General features: G+C 43.2%; 1 protein-coding gene across 1 annotated transcript in view; it reads right to left on the bottom strand.

Moving 5' to 3' along the window:
- Nucleotides 1-15486, bottom strand: part of Zfx (zinc finger protein X-linked) — a 76071-nt gene extending 60585 nt beyond the window's left edge. The window contains exon 1 of the mRNA XM_050132162.1: nucleotides 15435-15486. The gene's annotated coding sequence lies outside the window, so the exon portion shown is untranslated. The remainder of the gene's footprint in view (nucleotides 1-15434) is intronic.
- Between the last annotated feature and the right edge of the window lie 8264 nt (nucleotides 15487-23750).

Below are 23750 nucleotides of genomic sequence, written 5' to 3' on the forward strand. Positions count from 1 at the left end.
TGTTTGCCCTCGTCTGAAAACTCTGCCTGAGGATAAACTAATATCATGGGCAGGAGAGATTTTAAGACAGGCTAGTGCTGGCTGGGTCACATAGTTACTAGTGGTCACTATCACGCAGGTCGACAATGAAAAGGAGCGAGCTGGACAAAAAAAAAACAAAACTCAAAATGTACAGTTTGAGGAGAAAAGGGGCACCAGGAAGTGTAGTGGAGCTAAGCCCAGTGCCGAGGATAAAAAGCATTTAATGAAAATCCTGATGCTAGACAGAATAAAGGGAATGGTGACATCAGGGCAAGACCCTACTCACCTAAGAAAATCCCTTTTATTATATTAGATTGTATTCCCTTTAAGTCTTAGTAAAAAGGAATTTAAGAAAAGTTTAAGCAGTGAAGGAAGGCATCAGAACCAGAAAGTGAAGTTGGTGACAATATAATCGAACTAGAGGGCCATGTTCCAGCCCCAGCAGGCAGCAGAACTTGGAGGGTTTAGCCTTGTGGTTCTGGCTTTAGAGTCAAGACCAGAAGAAAAGGGCTATGGAATCTTCCCCAGCAACTGAGGGAAGTCATTGAGGTCATGTGTGTGTTAGGGCTGCCCCTGCATGAGGCCCAGAAAGGCATTGCATGAAGCTGTGAAGGTGAAGCCTGGATTGCCTTGGAGACCCCCAAGATGGTGGAGATGCCAGCGCTGTGGGACACCTGCCCAGGAGAGCTGCTAACGGGGAGTGGAACCAGCCCAAGAGAAAGAAGTGTATCACAATCAACAAGGCTGGAAGGAGGTGGAGATCTGAAGAGCTCTTTGACATCAGACAAAGCAATGCAGAGTTTGGGGTTTGCACAAAAAAACAAAAGCCAAAACAAAACAAAGCCCCAATCTACTATACACTATTTGTATAAACTAGAATAAAAATAAAACATTAGAAAAAATATCCTTTAAGGTAATTTTTAAAATATTTATCTCATTTTGTCTCTTGTCTGAATGTGTTTATGTACACTACAAGTGTGTTTGGTGCCTGCGGAGGTCAGAATAAGTGGCAGATTCCCTAGAAATGGAGGTATGGGTGCTTGTGAGCTACCATGTGCATGCTGGGAACTGAACCTGGGTCCCCTACAAGAACAAGAAGTGCTCTGAACTGCTGAGCCATCTCTCCAGACTCAAGATAAATTATTTTTTGACCAGAATACAAATCTACTTTTTTCTTATTTGCTTTTCATTAGTTTAAATCCTTGAGAGGTACTATTTTTATAAAGTTCTACATGTATGCCTTCAGGCAAGAAGAGGACACCAGATCTGACAGGCTGTGAGCCACCATGTGTTTGCTGGGAATTGAACCCAGGGCCTCTGGAAAAAAACAGCCAATGCTCTTAACCTCTGAGCCATCTCCCCAGCCCTTTATAAAGTATTTTTAATGATTCATTTATTTTTTATGTACATTATTGTTTTACCTGCATGTATGTCTGTGTGGGAGTGTCAGATTCCCTGGAACTGGAGTTACAGACAGTTCTAAGTCGCCATGTGGGTGCTGGGAATTGAACCCAGGTCCTCTTAACTGCTGATCTGTCTGTCCAGCCCTGAGAGGTGATATTTTCAAATGGCATTAAAAAAAATAGGCTGCGATCTTACTATTCAAGATAGCGGCATAAAATGTTCATCAAATGCTAGAAAACAGTATTGGGCCAGGCGGCACATGAATATAATACCACTCAAAAGAATCGGAGTTTGAAGTCAGTGGGGAGATACAGTGATACCTCGTCTCAAAAAAAAAAAAAAAAAAAAAAAAGAAGAAGTTTTAAAACACATTCCCTTTTATCTTGTCAAGTTCTGCTACCAAGGAATCCACTGGCGGGCACACTCCAGAGGCTACACAGGCGACAGCATGCCTTTGCAGCGTGTGCACAGCATAGCATAATATTTAACTAACTTACATAACGGCCCTTCACTTAACAACTTTGGCCCAATCAGGTCTTGAAAATTAAACCAGGTTTTAAAGAAAGACTCCTCCATCCTTGCACCTGATATAGTCAATACATAGATGCTAAAATAAAGCCCAGCATGTAAAGCCAGGCGTGATGGTACATACCTTTCATCCGAGAAGCAGAGGCAAGTGGATGATGGATCTCTGTGAGTGGGAGGTTAGCCTGGTCTTACATATACATAGTGTTCTAGGACAGCTAAAGGCTACACATAGCAGGTCAAAAAAAAAAAGGCTAAAATAAGTGATAATTTAACATTACACTTTAAGGCAAAAAAAGTCACTAATTACAAGACATAAGAATTCTCAGTCAGAGAGTATCATATGGAAAAAATTTGGATGGTGCCCTGTCTTGAATGAACCACAAATGTTTTCTGCTTATTTATTTCTCTTAGCATCCAGACATTAAGCAAAAGAAATAAACACCCCCAAATTGAGAACAAAACAGGAAGAAGCAGCTGGCAGAACTGTGGAAAGTTTTGTAATTCTGGCAAAGGTGAGGCAAGCCAAGGACACAGCAGGAGCCTGACAGAGCAAAATTAAAATTCCAATGAAGTCTGAATTGTACATACAAGACTCCTAGGTGCCTGGCAACGGAGCAGTTTTCGATAGTACCACCATGTTAGGGGGAATTTCACATGAAAATCAACACGGGGGGGGGGGGGGAGCAGTCCACAATTTGGTCTGCCCAGGCCCTTGGAGATTTTACCGGGAGATAACTGGCTGGGTAGAAAAACAAGGCTTAGGAAGGGAAAGTCAAGCAGAGCCTGTGCTCTGGAGCAGATCGCCACACACTTGGATGCTCACACAGTCCTGGGCCACTGTAAATGGGCCTCTTGGAACGCAGAGGGTCCAGTCTGGGCCTGAGGGTGGGTGTGTCCTTGTAGCCAGCTCCCACAGAGAGGCCCCAGGTAGCTGCTGCTCTGAGCAGCAAGGGGTTCTGGGATCCTGCAGAGTTTGGCTTCTCTCCCACCCCACCAAGCATGGAGTCTTGTCACTGATGAGTCATACACACTTACCTGCCAGCAGCTGCTGCTACAGAGATAATGGAGGCCTGGAAAGAAGCAGAACCCCTTCCCTCATGTGGCCTGGGGCTGCTTAGCTGCCTCGCCTGTGCCACAGAGACCCAGGAATGTTGGGCCAGCACAAGGAGTCCACCACTCTTGTGATGAATACTGTGCCTAGGGCCAAGCCCGGAGGAGCTGCAGCCTTCTGAGGCAGAGGGGAGATGATGAAAGAGATGAGCGATGCGGAGAATACAGAGCTGGCGCCAGCATAGATAGGGGCACTTATTGTTCCAGCTCAGAGCAGGAATGGTAGTTTACCAAGAAGAGCGCCCTGAGCTTCAGAAGGTGGTATCTCCAGAATGAAAGACTTGACATTCCAGGGAGACCTGACTGCCTACACGCAGCTGCATTTGCTAACAATTTTTTTTTTTATTACAAGGGAAACCATCCTGTAAGGCAGCAGAAAAAGCTGCTTCTGGGGGACCTGCCTTGCCAATGTGCTTCTCTCCTGGAAATGTAATGCCTAAATGCATGTTGCGGGTATCTGGGGGAAAACCAGCATTAGGTAAAGTCATCAGGGTAGGGTTCTCATAAGAAGAGTTAGGATGGCTTCAGCTGACGCCTGTTTCTGTCACATCCTGCGAGGCTCTCTACCATAGGATTGTACAGCAAGAAGGCCCTTACCAGATGCTAGCTAGCTTCATGGTCTTGAACTTCCCACCTTCTAGAACTAGGAGCCAAACAACCTTTTGCTCTTTGTAAATTATCTACTTTCTGGTGTTTCATTATAAGAAAAGAAAACAGATTAAGACGACCCACAAAGGCAATTTCTAGTGACTGGCTCCCCCCCCCCATGTGGGTCCTGTTCTGTTCTGTTTGTGTGTCTTGTGCTTTGTTGTTGACAACCGGATGTTTTGGAGATAGTGGAGCAAATCTGGATGCTGACTCTCCCCTACCTCCCACGGCCCACTGTTTGGTCATTTGACTGGCTTAGTTCAGTGAGTCTGAGATTCCTGCACAGGACAGAGCCCTTTGATGTCTTCCTCAGAGGCTACAACCCTGGACACACATCACAGCCTCCAGAAGCACCCGCATTACAGCTAGGTTCTCTCTGACTCATCTAGCTTGCCCTACCGGAAATGGTCTCACCCCCAGCCAGTGGGCTCACCCCCAGCCGGTGGGCTCCACCGATTTGTAGCTGATTGCTCTATTTTTGATACATCACGAAGCATAAATGCCACAATCCGAGCAGTCTCCTTTTCAGGGACAGCACTATTGACCAACTTTGAAGCTTGCTCCTACACCAGGAGAGTTCTTTGCTGTCTCTCCTACATTATCTCTTTTAACCTTCTAAAAGGTATATCATTCCACTACGAACACCGTGGAGCTCCTGGCCCTCTTTTAACTGCTCACCGCCAATCTTTTCCCCCTGATGACCATGCTTTGTTTCACAATGCAGGCCTCGAAGACCAAGTGGTCTTTTGTTCTCTTGGGCTCTCTCTCTCTTCTTGGGCTATCTCTCTCCTCTGTATCACCATGCTTGAACTGGGTGGAGGGCAGAGAAACAGTGATCTGCCTCTTCCAGAGGGACACGTTCGCTTTACAAGATGGGCCTTGAGCAGGCGGATCTCTGTGAGTTCGAGACCAGCCTGGTCTACAGAGCTAGTTCCAGGACAGGCTCCAACGCCACAGAGAAACCCTGTCTCGAAAAAACAAAACAAACAAACAAACAAACAAACAAAAAAGACCAGCATTTGGGAGATGGAGACAGGAGAATCAGAATCTTGAGGCCAGCCTGGACTATATGAGACCTTGCATCAAAACAAAACAAAAGTACAAAAAGATCCCTCTCAGTAACAAGAGTACTGCCCTGGCCAATTAGATAGTTTTCTTCATTTCTTCTTCAGATTCATTGCTAATGTGTAGAAATATAACTGATAATATGTTAACATATTCTGATACTTACTGAATTTGCTTTTCTTTTAAAGTGATCTTCATTTCCTACATAAAAGATTTTATCTGGAAACAAATCATTACACTTATTGCTAGTGTGCCTTTTGTTCTTCTTGCCAATACTAGACATCCTTTCATTGCTTCTGACCTGATCTTGTTAGATGTTTCTACCTTCTTTTAACTAAAAAAAAAAAATGCCNAAAAAAAAAAAAAAAAAAAAAAAAAAAAAAAAAAAAAAAAAAAAAAGGATGGACCTTGAGAGGGCTGTCAGGCCCTAGGCTTCCTGGCTTGTCTTGTCCCTCCTTGTGTGGAATCCACCTCGAGAACAGGCTAGAGTGGGAATGGTCAGGGTTGAGTACCATTGTCTGACAAGCACACAGTCGGACTTCTGTCCAAAGGTAGAGGAGGAAGAAAATGGCCTCCCATCCTCTGCCATTGCCTGAAATCCAGCTTCTGTAGAATCTACTTCCCTCTTCCTTCCTTTGTGCTGTCTTTCTTTTTAGACAGGACCTCCCATAGCCCAAGCTGGTTTTCAAACTTGTACTGAGGATGACCTTAAACTACTTATCCTCCTGCCTCCACTTCATGAGTGCTAGAATTACAAGGGTGTACCTGCACACCAGATTTCTTGAGCTTCTTGTAAGAAGCAGAGTGAGCGCTCCACCCCTCTCTTAGTAGCGTATCTATCTATTGTACTCCCACGTGGGGCAGCAGGTCTCTTCAATTTATTCTGCTTATGATACTATTTTCCTGTTCTTTTATTGAACTCTGCATTCTATCCTGGAGTCAGGGATGGCCTGCTTGGGTCTGTTGTTTCTGTTGTTTTGTGTTTTAAATTTCAGGCAGTAACATTTGCTCTGTTTTAGTTGTCTGCTGTGCCTTTCTCTGGGTTTTGACACTTGTCATGTATCAGCCATGGTTCTAGTAAAGTCCATGATGGCCTCAACTCTTCCTTATTTCCCAAGCCCTAGTAACCACTGGCCTGTTTCATTCCCGTTTTAGACTGAATGATGGCCCACAGAGATACCCATATTCTACTATCAGAAACCTAGGCTAGTTGCCTTATAGGGCAAAAGAACTTTACAGGATGTGATTTTATCAAGGACATTGAGAAAAAAAAATCATCCGGTGCTATCTTTCCACGTAGGCCCTAAATATAATGACACGAATCCTTAAAAATAAGACTGAGAAGGGGAAGGAGGAAGTAAGATGTGTGGCTGGGTACCAGAGGGTCTTGTAAGGTGCAGATGGCCTCCGAGCTAGCAAAGACAAGCCCCTGCCAATACCTTGCCTTAAGCCTAACGAAGCAGATCCTGAAGTTGTTAAACCTTGTTCAGTCTGCGGTGGTGCTTGGTTATGGATATGGAGCACTAGGAAATGAACACACGTTCCTGTGGTGTTCTCTCTCTCTCTCTCTCTCTCTCTCTCTCTCTCTCTCTCCAAAATGTCACATATAAGTAAGCTTACAATTATTTTAACTCTTTTATGTCTGGCTTCTTACCCTGACAAACTGCATTTAAAATTTATCCATGTTACAGAACATGGTGGCTCATGCCTTTAATCCCAGCACTCAGGAGGTAGAGGCAGGTAGATCTCTGTGAGTTGGAGGCCAGCCTGGTCTACAGAGAGTTCCAGGCCAACAAGACATGATTGTTCATAATTCTGTTGGGTTTTTTAATGGTCTTGGTAAGTAGCTCAGGCTAGCTTTGAACTCATTATGTAGATCAGGTTGGCCTTGATTAGCCAGCCCTAGCCTCCCTAAAATTGGGTTTGTAGGCATATGCTACCATGCTTGGCATTGATTCTAATTTTTTATGAATAAAGCTGCTATAAATATTTGCATATACATTTTGTGTCAGATAAATTTTCAATTCACTTGGCTCTTTAAAAAAAACTCATAAGCTTTTAGACTGTGGAAACAAATTAAATATCATTACCAGAGAAACAGATTATTAAGTGAAACAGACAAAAAAAGAATTACAGGCTTTTTAAGGCCAAAGTTACATTTCTAAAAGAAGTCACAAGCTCTGCATTCCAGACCTCTTTTCTGGAAATAAATTCAAAGATATTTAAGAGACCAAGAAATTATCTTATCCTATTGCCATGTGTGTGCGTGCGTGCGTGCGTGCGTGCGTGAGTGCGTGCGTGCAAGCTGTGGTCACAGTGCTTATTATCATAGCCCAAAGAACACTGGCCTAAGGAACTGGCATCTTTTAGCAATCCTGCTCTTTGACCCAAAAGGAGATAGCACCTGTCCCCCCCAGGCAGCTCCTTGCAATGCAACTCAGGGATAATAGCCCTGTCCTGGCTTTGCATTCTTGGCATACCCTAAAAGTAAAAACAGGGGCAGCCCAGCTCACACAGGATGGTATCTCCAGCAATATGCCCCCAGAGAAACTAGGCTGTCTCCCCTCCTACCCGAAGCAGACAAGATGTCCTCTGACTCATGCTCTGCTCCAGGACTATCTCCCTCCTCCACTGCCCTGCAGGGCCTCGAATGCAGCTGCTGTGATCGTTTGATAGTTGGTAGGTCTGTACCCTTTCTCTGTTGGCTGCTCATGGGAAACTTCCAGAAAGCCTTAAATGTGGATGAAGGGAGAAATAGTCTTGTAGCCTTAAGTGCAACGGGCATCAGAACTACCTACCTCTTCATGCCCCACAGCCGACTCGTGCTTTCTACCCACCCTGGGAACCAAATCGACACAACGCAATCACATGGTGATGGAAAAGAGCTAGGCACGCTTGGCCTAGCTCTTGCCGCTCATATTAAGAACCCTAACTCATCCGCCGTCCATCTTCCAGATCTTGGATCCACCCATGCCTCGCAGAAGATGGAGGGTAGGGAATCCTGTCAGTCACAGCCCCTTTCTGTGACACAGAAGGGTAGAAAGTGTCTGGAAGGGTCGGGAAAGATATTCAGCACAGCCCATAAATGGCATTGATGTCATTGGTGTGGTTTTTCAAAAGCATTAAGCCATTCTTGGGAAAGTTCCAAACAAAACACTGCTCCACACTCCTTTCAATTTACATTGGAGTTCCATTCCTGGAAAATTCCGTGTACATTCAAGCCATACAAAAACGACTTTGAGTTATGCTTGCTTCAGCAGCAATACACTACAACTGCAGTTACACAGAGAAGCACCCTGTGGTCCCATTCTAGAATGACATGGAGCTTTGTGAGCGTACTCCCTAGTTTTCTTTAACGCAATTTTAGAGCTAGAAAACAAGGGCTTTGGAACGATAATTACAGGTAGGCCTTTAAAATACATGCGTGTCGGGGGAGTATTTGGAAAGCATGAAGGTGCAGAAAAAAAATCTTTAGGAATTGTCACATGCAGTCAGAAACGCGACATTCTTGGCTCCTGCCCACTGCTCATTAGGAGACCCTCGTCAGGAGATTCCTGTTAATCACTATAATTACCAAAATGTTTCCCACGTTTGGAAGCATACCTTTGGGGGATGCTGCTCACAGTAATCTCCATTCTCCTACGGTAAAATAGTCAACATGGCAGAATTTCAGTATGAAACTTTACATATTTAGTGTCTGGGGCCACACTGAATGGAAGAAATGACTTCTCCATTGATGAGTCCCCATTAAATCCGGCACACGGAAGAAATTTCTGACCCCCAAAATTTCCTGTCTTTTGTTTGTGTTTATTTAAATGTATAACTCTGAGTCAGAATTTTCTGATTTAGTACAAAAAAAGAAAATGCTGACTAAATGGGACAATTATACTTTACACTGAGCTAAAAAATATTAATTACCCACATTTCACATCACTTGAAAAATATAATATTTAACTATATTTTTTTTCCGTTTGAGATAAGTGTCACTACATAGCCGTGGCTGGGCTGGGACTCGCTATGTTGATCAGGCTGGCTTTGAATCACAGAGATCTGTCTGCCTTTGCGTCCCGAGTGCTGGACTTAAGGGCCTGTGCCACCACACCTGGCAAATTCCCTTTGCTATCACTGAGAAACCTCCATTGTGTGTTTATGCCACCTTTTCTTTTCTTTATTCATTCATCTGCTGATAGGCTGATTCCTACATCAGAACTCACTGAGTCGCCCAGACTGGCCTCAAACTCACAGCAATCCTCTTGCCTTTGCCTCCCCAAAACTGGGCTTACAAGTATGAGCCAGTCAGCCCTTTTTTTTTTTTTTTTTTTTTTTTTTTTGGTCTCTCATTGTCCTCAAACTCTTTTTGTTTGTTTGTTTTTCAGGACAGGGTTTCTCTGTGGCTTTGGAGCCTGTCCTGGAACTCGCTTTGTAGACCAGCCTGGTCTCGAACTCACAGAGATCCGCCTGCCCCTGCCCCGCCACCACCGCCGGCTCAGCCTCAGATTCTTAATTCAACTGCCGGTTCCCTGAGTTCTAGGAGTGCGCACGTGCACTACCACACCAAGTTCCTCACTAGACAGCAGTTGATCATCATGTCTGAATCTAATGACCAAGGTGAAAATTATCATCATCCTAATAATTTCATTAAAGCGTATGAGGGACAGGGGCTGGAGAGATGGCTCAGCAACTAAAGAGTGTTTGCTCTTCCAGAGAACTGGAGCTGGTTTCCCAAGACTCACATGACAATTTACAACTGCCTTTCACTGTAGTTCCAGGGGATGCGAGGGCCTCTTCTGAAGTTTGGGCGCCTGCATGCACGTGGTCTGTGTGCATGCAGTCCCACACATACACATGAAGCTTTTTAAAAACTTGAAAAATGTTTGTTGTGTTCTGCTAAATCCACCATCCTTTCCACATTTATTAGTTGGATTTCACCTGAGTACAGCTTCTCCCTATTGTCTAGTGATATTTAGTTGACAAAATATATATAACATTCTGGAAAGGCTGGATAAAAAGCTTAATTTTGCATTATTAATGACCACTTTTCACAGTAAATAATTTTTTACAAGCTCTTATCTGCTTCATTAGTCCTATATTATTTTGGGCTAAATCCTACAAGCAAATAGTTAACTTATTTAACTTTCTTTTTTAATTAACTTTTTTTTTTTTTGAGTCAGGGTCTCTCTATATAGTCCTAGCTGTCCTGGAACTCACTGTGTAGACCAGGCTGGCTTTGGGCTTAAAGGCCTGCGCCACCGTACCTGGCTTTTTAAGATTAATTAACTTTTTAAGATTTCTTTATGAGTGTTTTGCCCTCATGTATGTATGTACACCATGTGCATGCCTGGTGCCTTTGGAGGTCAGAAGAGGGTGTCAGATCCCCTGCAACTGGAGCCACAGACAGTTCTGAGCTGCCATTGGAGTCCTGGGAACTGAACCAGGGTCCTCGGAAGAGCAGCCAGTGCTCTTTAACTGCCGAGCCAGTTTTCTAGCCCCATCAGCAGTTAAATGTAATCTATTTCTTTTAACAAGTTTATTTACTGTGACCGTGAGCACATGATGTCTGTGGGCATGGGTCGGGGCATGCCTCCCTGAGCATGTGGCAGTCAAAGGACGGCTTTGTAGACTTGCTTCTCCGGCCACATGGATCCCAGGGATAGATAGCACTCAGGGTGGCAGGCCCACTGAGCCATCTCCCTGGCCCCAATAGCTTCTTTAGATACTGACAAATACTTTCAGACCGTCCCTAAGTTGAACATCATGATTAGGCCGTGAATTTTCATGTAAATTCAATCTGTCTCATTTCATGGCCACCATTAGCCTTTATATGCTATAAATATCATGACTGTCCAATGAAACACAACCCTGTTCATCCTTGAGAACCTTACTGATTCTGTTCTCTCTCTCTCTCTCTCTCTCTCTCTCTCTCTCTCTCTCTCCCCTCCCCCCCCCTCCTCTGCAGGCCTCAAATTGAGTGATCTGCCAGAGCTCTGCCTCCCGAGTTCTGGGATTAAAGGCATGCGCCACCATGTCTGGCTTGAACGTTACTGATTTCCAGCACCATAAAATTACCCCTGGCTCTGTGCGTGCTTTCCTCGCTCCTTATCTGGAACAAGCCGTTTCTGCAGAGGACCCAGCTTCCTCTTAACAGAGAACGAGTTAAAAGACAACAACCCGAGCACTGGTGACTCATTACAAAGCTGGGAAACCCAAATGCATTTAGGGCAGACAAACTCTACAGCTGCCCCCATAATCCCTGCCTCCAAGGCTCCTGTGTGAGCTGCTCCTCTTGAACGAAAGAGGAGGACCTCCCACACCATTGGTTCCTCTCATCTAACCAGTAGTATATAGCAGAGGTGATGGGACGTACAATATTGCTATTTTATTTTACTTTTGAGATAGGAGCTCACATAGCTCGTTGGAGCTGAGGATGACCCTGCATTTTTAATCCTCCTGCCTCAACATCCAGAAAGCTGGGATTCCAGGTTTATGAGGTGCTGGAGATTGAGCCCAGGCCACCGTGCATGCTAGGCGACACTCTATCAACTGCTACATTCCCAGGCCTGGTTTTGGTTTTCATCTCTCCGGTGGTAGGATTATGTGTGCGCCATCGCAGCTTTTGTTATTTTTTTTCTACATTTTTGTGTGTGTGTTTGTGGGTGTGCACACCCTGGTGCGTGCGTGTGAAGGTCACAGGACAGCTTGTGGGAATTGGTTTTCTCCTTTTCTCCTGCCATGTGGGTTCCAGAATTGAACTCAGGTCACCATGTCTTTTTTTTTCCCCCTTAGGCTGGCCTCACATTCTTGGCAATAGCCCTGCCTCAGCTGGACATATACGTGATTATATTATGTTTATAATGATTACATGATGGGCTGTCCCTCTTGTTGGGAGACTTCCTCCCTTGCTGGCTTTACAGAAGCAGACTAACTATGAAGGAGGCCATGTGGCAAAAAACTGGGGACAGCTTCTGGCTTGTTGGGGTTTTTTTTGCGGGGGGGGGGGGGCGGGGCGGGAAATTGGGAGTCATTGAAGCCAGGGCTTCAGGTACGCTAAGCCCACATTCACCCTTTCACCCTCTGTGCATTAAGATTTATGAGACCCTAAAACAGACAGTGCAGACACTCCTTAACTCAGCATCCCGGCACAAGCCATGTTCTGACTCCTGGCTCACAGGAAGCAGGCAAAAGCCATGTGTCTCAAGCCTCTATGCTGTGGTAGAACTATTGAACAGGAACAGATAACTGATATAGTTCTAGCTAAAAAAAAATAAATTTAAGTTTGTTTCCTTTTTGAAATGTGTATGAGTGTTTTGCCTGCATATATGCCTGTAGCCAGACACTTGAGTGCTTGGTGTGTGGGGGTCAGAAAAAGGTATGAGAGCCTTGGGAACTGGAGTCACCGCACGGATTTTGGGAAGCAAACCTGGGTCCTCTGCAAGACTAACGAGTACGCTTAACTGTTGAGCCAACTCTCCAGCCGTGTTTTTCTCAGCCATGTGCTTACAGAAATGTTTTCAATTCCAGCTCACCATATGGTGTTTCCCTTAATTTCTTGGAGTTTTATCCTACTGAGGCTCCTCCTTGGAAGAGCACGACTCAAGTTGTGAACAACAGCAATGAAAATAAAGGCTCTTTCCCCTCGTGTTGCCCCCTCCCCCAAAGGAACCGATTATTCTTTATTTCTAAAGCTTGCTTCTTTCAGTCATCTATGTCTGTGAAAGCACTCCGCAATGCGGTAGCCTGAATTCCCTTCAACTCTTAACAAAAGTTGAATATCCCCTGTTAATGTAGCATTATGTGGCTTAAAATATTTTTTTTTCTTTTACTTTTCAAGACAGGGTTTCTTTTTGTAGATCAGGCTGTCCTGGAGCTCAGAGATCTGCCTCCCAAGCGGTGGGATTAAAAGATTTTTTTTCATACATGAGTTTCTCTAATAAATTTTGGAATATTGTTCAACTCACGGAAATGCGGTGGAGGCAAAATTATCATACAAATCATTTGCTTGCCAGCAAGTACTTATTCCCCCGAACAGGGCACCTGCATGCTTTCGAAATGACTTTTCAAAAAAAAAAAAAAAAAAAAAAAAAAAAAACGGCGCGATGATCCAGTAGATAAAAGTGCTTGCTGCCGAGCCTGTCACCTGAATTGGGTCCCCGGAACCCACGTGCTGGAAGGAGAGGCCTGACCCTGCAAGCGTCCTCATGCTGCGGCACACACGTGCCCACCTCTCCCCAAGGAACAAATAAATGTCAGAAGAGAGGAAGAAACATAACTTACAGCTTAATGCTTCGGCTCAAAAATCAGATATTTTAGGGCTAGGCATGGCCTTGCACACCTTCGATCCCAGCCCTCAAGAGGCAAAGGCAGAAAAATCTCTGCGAATTCAAAGCCAGCCTGGTCTACAGAGTTGCGTTCCAGAACAGCCTACATGGAGAGGCCCTGTCTCAGACAGACAAAAATTAGATAATTTGAAGTATTCATTTGAAACGTTGCTAGGTTGATTGAAAAATTACTCAGATTCATTTTAGATACTCTATCTCAAGTACGTCATTTAACAGGAGTCATTATAGGGATAACACAGCCTGACAAAAAAGCATTTCCCCAAAGTGATAATCCTGTAGCAATTTCTCTATTGATCTGACAATAAGCATTGTGAAATACCTCCTAACTACCCTGCCCAGGGTTGCTAAGTATTTCTGTAATGGATTTCTCATAGAAAGAAAGTAGCTAGGCTAGCTATACAGAACCTTCAGAAACAAACAAACAAACAAACAAACAAACAAAAAAACCCTAGAAATGAACTAAGTGGAAAAACTTGCTACAGCTTCACGTGTTCCTTAAGCCTCTCTGTTCTAGGACATGAAACTGTTTTGTCTGGATCAATCGTGTGCAGGAGAGGCTAAGGGAACCTGGAGGAAAGCTTTTATTCATTGTTCTTTTGCGAGGCCTAGTACAGAACCTGGTATTTTAATTCAATTAATGTTAAACAAACAAGTGGATAATTAAAAAGAAGGGAGGGAGGGAAAGAGAAAGAAAGGAAGGAAGGGCAAATGAGTCGATGAGATGGCCCTAAGTGCCTTTTTTAGGATAAAATATATCTGAATATCAGAAAAAGGGGGTTGGGACACCCCCTTTGCAGTGGACAAAAGCACTTGCTGCACTAGCATGAGGAGCTGTAACCCCAGTGCTGTGCTGGGCGGAGGCAGGAGCTTGCTGTTGGATCAACACTCCAAGTCAAGCGAGAGACCTACTCAAAAACTAAGATGGAAGCCAGGCAGCGTGCTGGAGTCTTTAAGCCCAGCACTTAGAGGGCAGGTGTAGGGATCGGGTGGCTGTGAATTCCAGGCCAGCCTGGTCTACTTAATGAGTTCCAGGAAAGCAAGGCCACATAATGAGACCTTCATTCAAAAGACTAAAAACAACAATGTGGAGATCGAGAGAGGAAGGGCCCCTACCTGTTGAGCTCTAGCCTCCACGTGGTCATGCACAGAAGACACACCTGCACACATATGAATATACCAGGCGTGCATGTGCCACATATACGTGCACACAAAAGTAATTATTCAAAATACTTTAAATATCTGAAAAAGGATAACGAAACGCAAAGGTACGAAACAGTCATCCAGGACCCTGGTGAAGGCCGCAGAGTTTTCCACGGACCGATAAAAGAAGCGGGCATTAGCAGAACAGATGGCCACAGGTGAAGATCCTGTGCGCATCCTGTATTTTAAAACTTCACAATCTATATTTTGTCTATAAAAAGGAGATTAGCCAGGCCTTTGAATTTAGGAGAAACTGGAGATCTGCAGCCCAAATTTCACAAACCACAGTCTCTGTCCAAAAGCAACCTCAGGGTAAAGGGACAGTAATTGAGCCCCTCGCCATGTCACACTTCTGCTATCTCAGCGCTGTATGGAGTGGGGGGTGGGAGAATCCTGCGTTCCAGGCCAGCCTGGAGTACATTGCAAGACCCTGTCTGGAGAGAGAGAGAGAGACAGAGAGAGAGAGAGACACACACAGAGACACAAAGGAGGGATTTTCTCCCAAGAATATTATGGATACTATGGGTGATATTGCCCTCCGCGGACCATTTTCAAAGTTTGTATGTGTTTGTTTGTTTAACACAATAAAACAAAACTGCAAAACAGAAATGCTAAGAGAATCTTTAAAACCACAAGAAGCTAGACGTGATGGCCCACAGCTTTAGTTCCCAGCACGTGGGAGGCAGAGGCCCCGGCCGACTTGGAACTTGCTATGTAGACCAAGCAGGCCTTGAACTCACGGAGACTCACTTGACTCTGCCTCAAAAAAAAAAATGAACAAACAATCCCACAGGAGATAAATTCCTTACCGCTAAGAAATAAAAGTTAGATCATTAGCAGCTAACCGCCAACCATTGGGAAGAGCGCTGAACATTTTAAAGCGGGGGGGGGGGGGGGGGGGGGGGGGGAGTTATTCGCCTCCAAGAGTTGTATACCTAGGTAAACACACTTTTCAGAGTCAAGGCAAAATTTACAAGCATGCAAAGACACAGTCTACCGTTTCCCCGACTCAAAAAAGAAACAATGATTTCTGGTGTCAACCAAAACAGGAATAAATCCACAATAATCACTCTTACCTGCTTCTAGCAACCGGAGGTCTCTGTAGAAAAGAAAAAGAATTACCTGAGGTCTCGGAGAAGCAAGCCAGAAGAGGCTGATCTGGAGGAGAGATCAAACGTCCTTCAGGCTCCGTCCGCACCTCCGTGCCTAGTGAGCGAGCGAGCGAGAGGGCTTTGAGTAGATAAAGGCTCTAGCCACGCCCCTCTGGACCCGGGGCTTGGTCTCCGGAACTAGGGGATGAGGAAAACTGACTCCACGAAGCTGTCCTCTGACCTCCACATAAGCGCTGTGACGTGCAAAACTGCACAAACAAATTTAAAAAAAAAAAAACTTGAAAAACTAGGCGTGTTGGCGCATACCTTAAGTCCCAACACTCAGGCAGAGGCAGGCCGATCTTTAAGAGTTTGAAGCCAACCTTCTTTACATGTGGAGTTCCGGGACGGCCAGAAAAAAATGCTCAAGACCCCTAAATTCAATCTCCAGAAAAACAAAGCAAAACAGAAAACTTGAAAAATTGGCTTGCCTGTAATTCTAGAGCTTGGGAGACCGAAGCAGAGGATCTGGAGTTCGTGACTAGGCTCAGTTGCAAAGCAAATTCAAAGCCATCCTGGATTACATGAAACTCTGTCTCAAATGACAGAAATAGATAAGGAAAATAGATATTATATATACATTTTTTTCACCCATAAGGGAAAATAAAGTTATGACATTTGAGGGAAAAATTGGTGGACAGAGATAATCACATTACGTAAATTTAATCAGTCTGAAAAATATAAATATTATTTTTCCTCTCATTTATAGTTCCTACACAAAATCTTATATGTATAGATTAAATAACAGTAGAAATGAGATTGTCTAGAAAGGCTGGAAACATGGCTTAGAGGTTAAAAGGACTTGCTGCTCTCGCCTGGAACCCAAGCCTTGTTGCTGGGCCCACACGGCAGGTACAGCCGTCCAGAACTCTCCTTCCTTCTTCCTTCTCTCCTTCCTTTCTTCCTTCCTTCTTTTTTGAGACAGGTCTTTCTCTATATCCTTGACTGTCCTGGAACTCACCATGTAGCAAGCTAGGCTAGAACTCACAAAGATCCACTTGTCTCTGCTTCCTGAGTGCTGGAATTAAAGATGTGTGCCACTACACCTGGCAACCACGCACAACGTCAGTTCCTGGGGATCAGAAACTCTTCAGGCCTCCATGGGCACCAGACACATGCATGCAGTATGCCTACATACATGCACGCAGTATACCTACATACATGCACGCAAAACACTCATACACAAACTAGAGATAAGCAAATCTTTGGTTTGGTTTGGTTTGGTTTTGGTTTTGGAGACAGGATTTCTTTCTATAACAGCCCTAGCTGTCCTGGAACTCTCTTTGCAGACCAAGCTGGTCCTGAATTCACAGAGATCCTCCTGTCTCTCTCTCCTGAGTGCTGCGATTAAAGGCATGTGCCACCACTGCCTAGCATAAATCTTTTTTTTTTTTTAAAGAAATTTTCTAGATAAAAGGAGGAGGAGTGGGGATGGGAAGGGGGAAGAAAAGAGGGAGAGGAGAATGTATCGGGGAAGATATTCTGAAGTATAATATGTATACGTAAAATACTTTAATTTACACTTTAGTTCTTAAAGAGCATGTAGCACACTGCACAGTAGAGACCAGAGGTTAGAGTTCTGGAGGTGCTTCTCTCCCTCCTCCGGATGGGTCCTGGGAATAGGCCTCTGATTGTCAGGCTTGGCCGCAGGCGCTTTTAATCTGAAACATCTCTCCAGACCAAGCGAAAGAATTCTCAGAGGGCTGAATTACCTACGCCATCAACCCTACTTTCTGAGGAGCTGTAAACTGCGAAAGAAGACAGACTCTGAGAAATCCCATCTTTAGGGCCTCAGAAAAGCACACAACGTGAGCACAAAGAGAGCTTGAGGAGGCAACTTTTTATCTTGTGTGAACACAGCGTGAATCCCAGGCTTACCTCTAAACTGGACAAACATTCGTCAGCCTCAAAGCAACACCACAAAGACCTTGAGAACTGAACTATGATATCACACGCCACCCAGACTAACCCCTGAGTAAACCGTAGATGAAGCAAACCCAAAGGAGTTGGGCAAAGGCGTTGGAAGCAGGGCTGTTTGTGGAACAGCTGCGCACAGAAGATGAAACACAGTTTAAATCTGAGCCGAACCAGGCCCAGGGATATAACTCTAGAGCTCTTGCCTAGCGTTTGAGAAGCCCTGGCTTCCATTCCTAGTACCACAAGCAAAAACAGAAACAAAACTTGGTGCAGAAAGAGCCGAGAAAACACTAGTTTCTGAGAGAAAAGACATTCAGTAAATGTCAAAATCAAGATGACTCAGTTGCTGAGATTAACAATGACTTTATCTTTGAGATTTAGCTTATTTTGTGTACATGAATGCTTTGCCTGTGTGTATGTGTGTGCACCATGTGCTTGCCTGGTGCCCTTAGACGGCAAAAGACGATCTCCTGGAACTGGAGCTACTGATAGTTTTGACTTGCAACTTGGGTGCTGGGATTTGAACCTAGCTCCTCTTTAACAGCAACATGTGCTATAAATTACTGAGCCATCCCTCTAGCCCCCTTTAACAATGACTTTAAAGCCATTGTTATAATACTGATCTGTGAGGTAGAGGTAAACAAATTTATTTTTATTTTTATTTTCCACTGCTTGGGATTGAACCCAGAGCCTTATACCTGTTACATGAGTACAAACATGTTGCTTTAAATAAATGAAGATACTTGTCTCGGTAGAATATAACGAAATTATAGTCAGGCATGGTGGCGCACGTCTTTCTTTTGTTTTGTTTTTTGTTTGTTTATTTGTTTTTCAAGACAGGATTTCTCTGTGTAGCTTTTGAAGCCTATCCTGAAACTCACTCTGTAAACCAGGCTAGCCTCAAACTAACAGAGTTCCACCTGCCTCTGTCTCCCGAGTGTTGTGATTAAAGGCGTGTGCCACCACTGTCCAGCTGTGGCACACATCTTTAATCCCAGCACTTGGTAGGCATAGAAATTTTGAGACCAGCCTGATCTACATAGCAAGTTTTATGATAGCCAGGGGTACATAGTGAGGCTCTGTCTCAAAAACAAACAAATAGACAAAAATAAATAAAAATAAATTCAAGAATGCTGGAGAGATGGCTTAAGGGTTAAGAGCACTGGCTGCTCTGGCTGCTCTTCCAGAGGACCCGGCTACAATTCCCAGCACCCACATGGTAGCTCACAACTTTCTGTAACTCTAGTTCCAGGGGATCTGACACCTTTGCACCAATACACAGATATAATAAATAAATAAGTTAAATAATTATTTAAAAATGAACATTCAATATTCAGGAGGCTGAAACAGGAAGTTCAAAAGTTTAAATAAGCTTGGGCTATGTACAGAGTTCTAGGCTATATGTACAGAATTCTCTGGGCTATATGAGATCATGTCAAAGACAAAAGGAAAGGAGGAAGCTAGGAAAAAACTAATGTTCAATAGTAATAATACAGTATATGAAATTTTAAAAAATCAATAAGTGATCTCATAAACACACACACAAATGGGGTAGTGGTGGCACATGTCTTTGATCCCAGCACTGAGGAGGCAGAGGCAGGCAGATCTCTGTGACTTTGAGGCCAGCCTGGTCTACAAAGTGAGTTCCAGGACTGTCAAAGCTACACAGAGAAAAATATTTATTTGTTTTGAAAAATTAAAAATAAGAAAGAGAGGGGGAGTTCTGCAGGGAAGTAGACCCAATAGAATATAATCATACAATATATAGGCAAGCCCAAAATCTGTAGAGTACAACCATAGTCTGGAAACCAGGAAAAAGTTGAGGCTGCAGGCTTGAGTCCAAAAGTCAGTCTGGAGGCAGAATTCCTTCTTTGTCAGGAAAGGTCAATCTTTACACCCAAGAACCTTGGTGGGATGGGTGAGGCCCTCTTACATTACAGAGGACAATCTGCTTTACTCAAAGTCTACAGGCTTAAATATTAATCCAATCCAAAAATTAGACTCACAGCAACATCTACCCCAGTGTTTGAACAAATAAGATGTACCATAATCTATCCAAGTTAACCACTGGGCCAACAGGAAGGCCCAGTGAGGAAAGGCATTTGTCGAGACTAGCAACCTGAGTTCAATGCACATGGTAGAAAAAAAGATCCAATTTGTGAAAGCTGTCTTCTGACTTTTACATGTGTGCTGTGGCATATGTGTGCTCCCCCCCAAATAAATAAACAAAATGTAATTCTAAGATTTACCATCAGAAATAGCAGAGAATAAAGTCACTGAGTTTTAAACTAGAGCAATGAGAATTCTGTAATCTGAAGGATGAAAAGAAAGAAAACTGAAAAAAAATTAACAGAACTTCAGGCTTATGAAAATTTATGAAAAAGTCTAACATTTATAACAACATAATCCCAGGAGAGCACACAGAACATAAAAAAATATTTGAAGAAATCATAACTGGCTGGGTGGTGGTGGTCCATGCCTTTAATTCTAGCACTCGGGAGGCAGAAGTAGGTTGATCTCAGGTTCGAGGCCAGATTGGTCTACAAAGCAAGTTCCAGGACAGCCAGGACTACACAAAGAAAACTGGTCTTGAAAAAAACAAAAAAGAAAAGGAAAGAAAGAAATAACTGAAATTTTCCGAACTTGGAAAAAGATGAATATCAAGGTTCATGATCAGCAAACTCAAAGCGGTGCTAACTCACTAAAAAGAAGAAAAAAATTAACTTTCTTGGTATAGGTTATTGTTATTCCTGGGTTCAAGTGAATTCTCCCGCCTCAGCCTCCCAAGTAGCCAAGGCCATAGGTACATATCATCATTCAATACTTGAAAATATTTTGTTCATTCTTCTCAATCACATAGAAGGTATTTATTTAAAATGATCACTTATAAATGACAAATAGAATTCCAACACATTTCAAAGAATCAAGATTAAACAAGCCCCAAGCTTGGATGAAAAAAAAATAAAGGGATAATATAAAAAGTAAATGTTTAGACCAGGCATGATGGTGCATGCCTGTCATCCCAGCACTCTGGAGACTGAGGCAGCAGGACCAGGGGTCCAAGGCCAGCCTGGGACATATGGGAATTCCCCGTATCAAATGAACGTCAAAATAGTAATAATAATAAAGGTGTGCAGACACTAAAATGCTACTAAATAAGTCATGGGTTCATTGGTAAGTCATGGTTTAATAAATGATTCTTAGATAACACCAGAAGCTACAAGGATAGAGAGAATGAATAAATTCTTCATTGGCATTTAAAGCTCTGGTCACTAGCAATGCCATGCACAGGAAAGCCACAGGGAGGGAGAGCATATCTACAAATCACAGATCTGATAAGAGCTTTGTACCTAGAATAAGTAAAGAACTTGGAACAGCTGAAAATCCAATATAAACAAATGTCAAAGGATCTAGGGAGACAAGGCCTGTATTTCTCCCATTTCTCCCAGGAATGTGCAAACAGCTAGCACACACACAAAAGATGTCCTACATTGTTCACCATTAGGAGAAGACAAATCAAAATGGCCATGAGATGCCACTTTTTAGCCCATAGGATGACTAAATTTCTTTTTTTTAAATTTTAAAGATTTATTTACTTTTCTGTGTATGGATGTTTCCCCTGCATATATATGTCTGTGCATGTCTGTGCTCATCTGGGCACCAAATGTGTGCAGTACATGTGCAGTTCCCATAGAGGCCCAAAGAAGGCATCAGATCCCCGAGAACTGGCGTTACAGACAATTGCGAACTGCCATGTGGTTACTGGAAATCAAAACCGGATCTTCACCAAGAACAGTCATCTTTCCAGCCCCATAAAGGCTAGAATTTAAAATCTTCAACAATAACTCCGATTTATTGTAAGAATGAAAAATAGAACAACCATTTTGGAGGAGAGATTGGTAATTTTTTTACCAAATTAAATACATGCTTACTATATTTTCCCCAAATGAACTAAAAACAGGTCAGCATATAAACTTGTATGTGAACGTTCATAGCATATTCGTCCATAATTGCCAAACTGAGCCAGGAACGGTGGCACATCCCTGTAAGTCCCGCACTTGGGAAGTACAGAAAGGATCAGAAGTTAGTTAGGCTATCCTTGTCCACATAGTGAGTTCTGGGCCACCCTGGACTACATGAAGATCAAACTATAGATTATAGTAAATCAAACAAGAATAGAACAAAATAAAAGTTAATACATATTTCTACCTCAACTGAAATTTAAATGTTGCAAAAATATTGTGAAATATATTTTGTTGTTTTGTTTTGTTGCTGTTTTGGTGCGGTTTCGATGGTTGCTGGTGTTTACATTCTGTAGCTAAGACTATCCTTGCAGTTGCTATGTAAAACGAGCTGTCCTTTGGACTAGTGGCAATCTTCCTGACTCTGCCTCCCAAGGGCTGCATGGCTCAGTGAGTAAAAATGCTCACCATGAAGCTTGATGACCTCAGTTTAATCCCTGGTATTCACATGCTAGAAGGAGAGCGCTGATTGCCACAAGTTGTCCTTTGACTTACACTAACTCATGCTGTGGTCCTCACAAACACATATACACACAGATTAATAAATCAAATGTAAAAAGAAAAATATTTAAAATTGTGTGTGTATATATACATACATACATACATATATGTTAAGAAAGGCATTAAATTCATGGAACAGAATTAAGAGTTCAGAAATAAACCCTTATATTTTGTGGTCAACAGATTTTGAAAAAGATTCCAAGATCATTCAATGGGGAAAAATAGTCTAGTCTCTTCTATAAATGCTGCTGAGACAACCAGATACACACACAAAAGTATGAAGTTTGACCTTTCTCATACAATGCACAAAAACGACCTCAGAGTTGCTCATGGGCCTGAATGTTAGGAGGTAAAACTATAAAACTCGTAGACGAGAACAGGAGCAAGTCTTCACGGCCTTAGTTAGGCTTTGCAATGGATTCTTAGATAAACTATCAGAAGTACCTCCAACAAAACAAAAACTAACTGGGCTTCGTCAAAATGACACGTTCAAAGCTGTAACCGACAGCAGCGTCTGAGATCAGATTTCTAGCCACAGAAGACTAAGAATAAACTTCTGTTGTTTAAGGCACCCAAGTGGTGGTTTGTTGTGACTACTTCTAAAGACTAATGCACATACTAAAACATTCAACAACATGAATAGTTGAACCTTGAAAAAAAATCACATTAAATGAAAGGAGTCTCTATATCATATGGCTCCTTGTATGTAAATGTCTAGAAGAGGCAAATCCATGAAGAACAGAAACTGGTTTAGTCCTTGCCAGGGCCTGGGTAGTGATGGACTGGGAATGGCTGCCTAATGGATATGAAATTTCATGTTTTGGAATTAGCCAGGAGTAGGGCTAGAGATGGAGCTCAGTTGGGAAGTAGAGCACGCAGGAAGCCCTGAGTTCAATTCCCCAGTGCCAAATAAAACTGGACATGGTGGTACACATCTGTAATCCCAACACTCAGGAAGTGAACACAGGAAGATCCGGAGTCCAAGGCCAATGTCTGGTACTCGAGACCCAGTCTCAACGGTGGGGGAGTCTGGGAGTGGTAATCACGCAACTTTGTAAGTATGCATAGAACCACCGAATTACACACTTTAAACGTGTGAATTTCATGCTGGATGAATTGTATATAAAATAATTGTATCTAAAAAAATTCATATACAAGAGAATATGAAAAACAGTCCAAGAATTTGGGGTCAGAGATGCCTGTCTAGTGTGGGAGGCTAGGTGCTGGGTTTGATCTCCAGCAGAGTCAAAGGGGCAGCAAGTCACATCAGGGGCCTGTGAGAACAGCAGAGCAGGAAACTAATGACAGAAAACAAAATTTTTAAGTCAGGTGTGGTGGTGGATACTTGCAATCCCAGTACTTAGGAGGTCAAAGCAGAAAGATTACCATACTTTCAAGGCCACCCTGGCCTACACAGGAAATTCCAACCAGCGTGGCGTACAACGTGAAGCTCTGTTTCAAGCAACGAAGCAAAACAAGTCAGGTATAGTTGTGCATGCCTTTAATTCCAGCACTCAGGAGGCAGGAGAATTTCTGTGAGTTCAAGGGCGCCTGGTCTACTTAGCAAAGTTCCAGGACAGCCAGGGCTGAATGGTGAAACCCTGTCTAAAAAATATAATAATAATAATAATAATAATATAAAAATAAATGTCTCTCATTATAAGAATTAGCAAGGTCAGTCAGAATTGGTCAAAAATCTTCCCAGACTTTCAAAGGGAAGATGATCTCTCTATATTGTGCTGTACATTTTTAGAAAACAAAAGTAGAGGCCCACAGAATCAACTAAACAAGATTTGAAGGGGCTCACAAAGACTGAACGGACAATCACAGAGCCTGGATGAGTCTTC

This window comes from Alexandromys fortis, unplaced genomic scaffold, assembly GCF_014885135.2.
Source record: "Alexandromys fortis isolate MF-2015 unplaced genomic scaffold, M_Fortis_MF-2015_v1.1 scaffold_406, whole genome shotgun sequence".
NCBI classification, from domain to species: domain Eukaryota; kingdom Metazoa; phylum Chordata; class Mammalia; order Rodentia; family Cricetidae; genus Alexandromys; species Alexandromys fortis.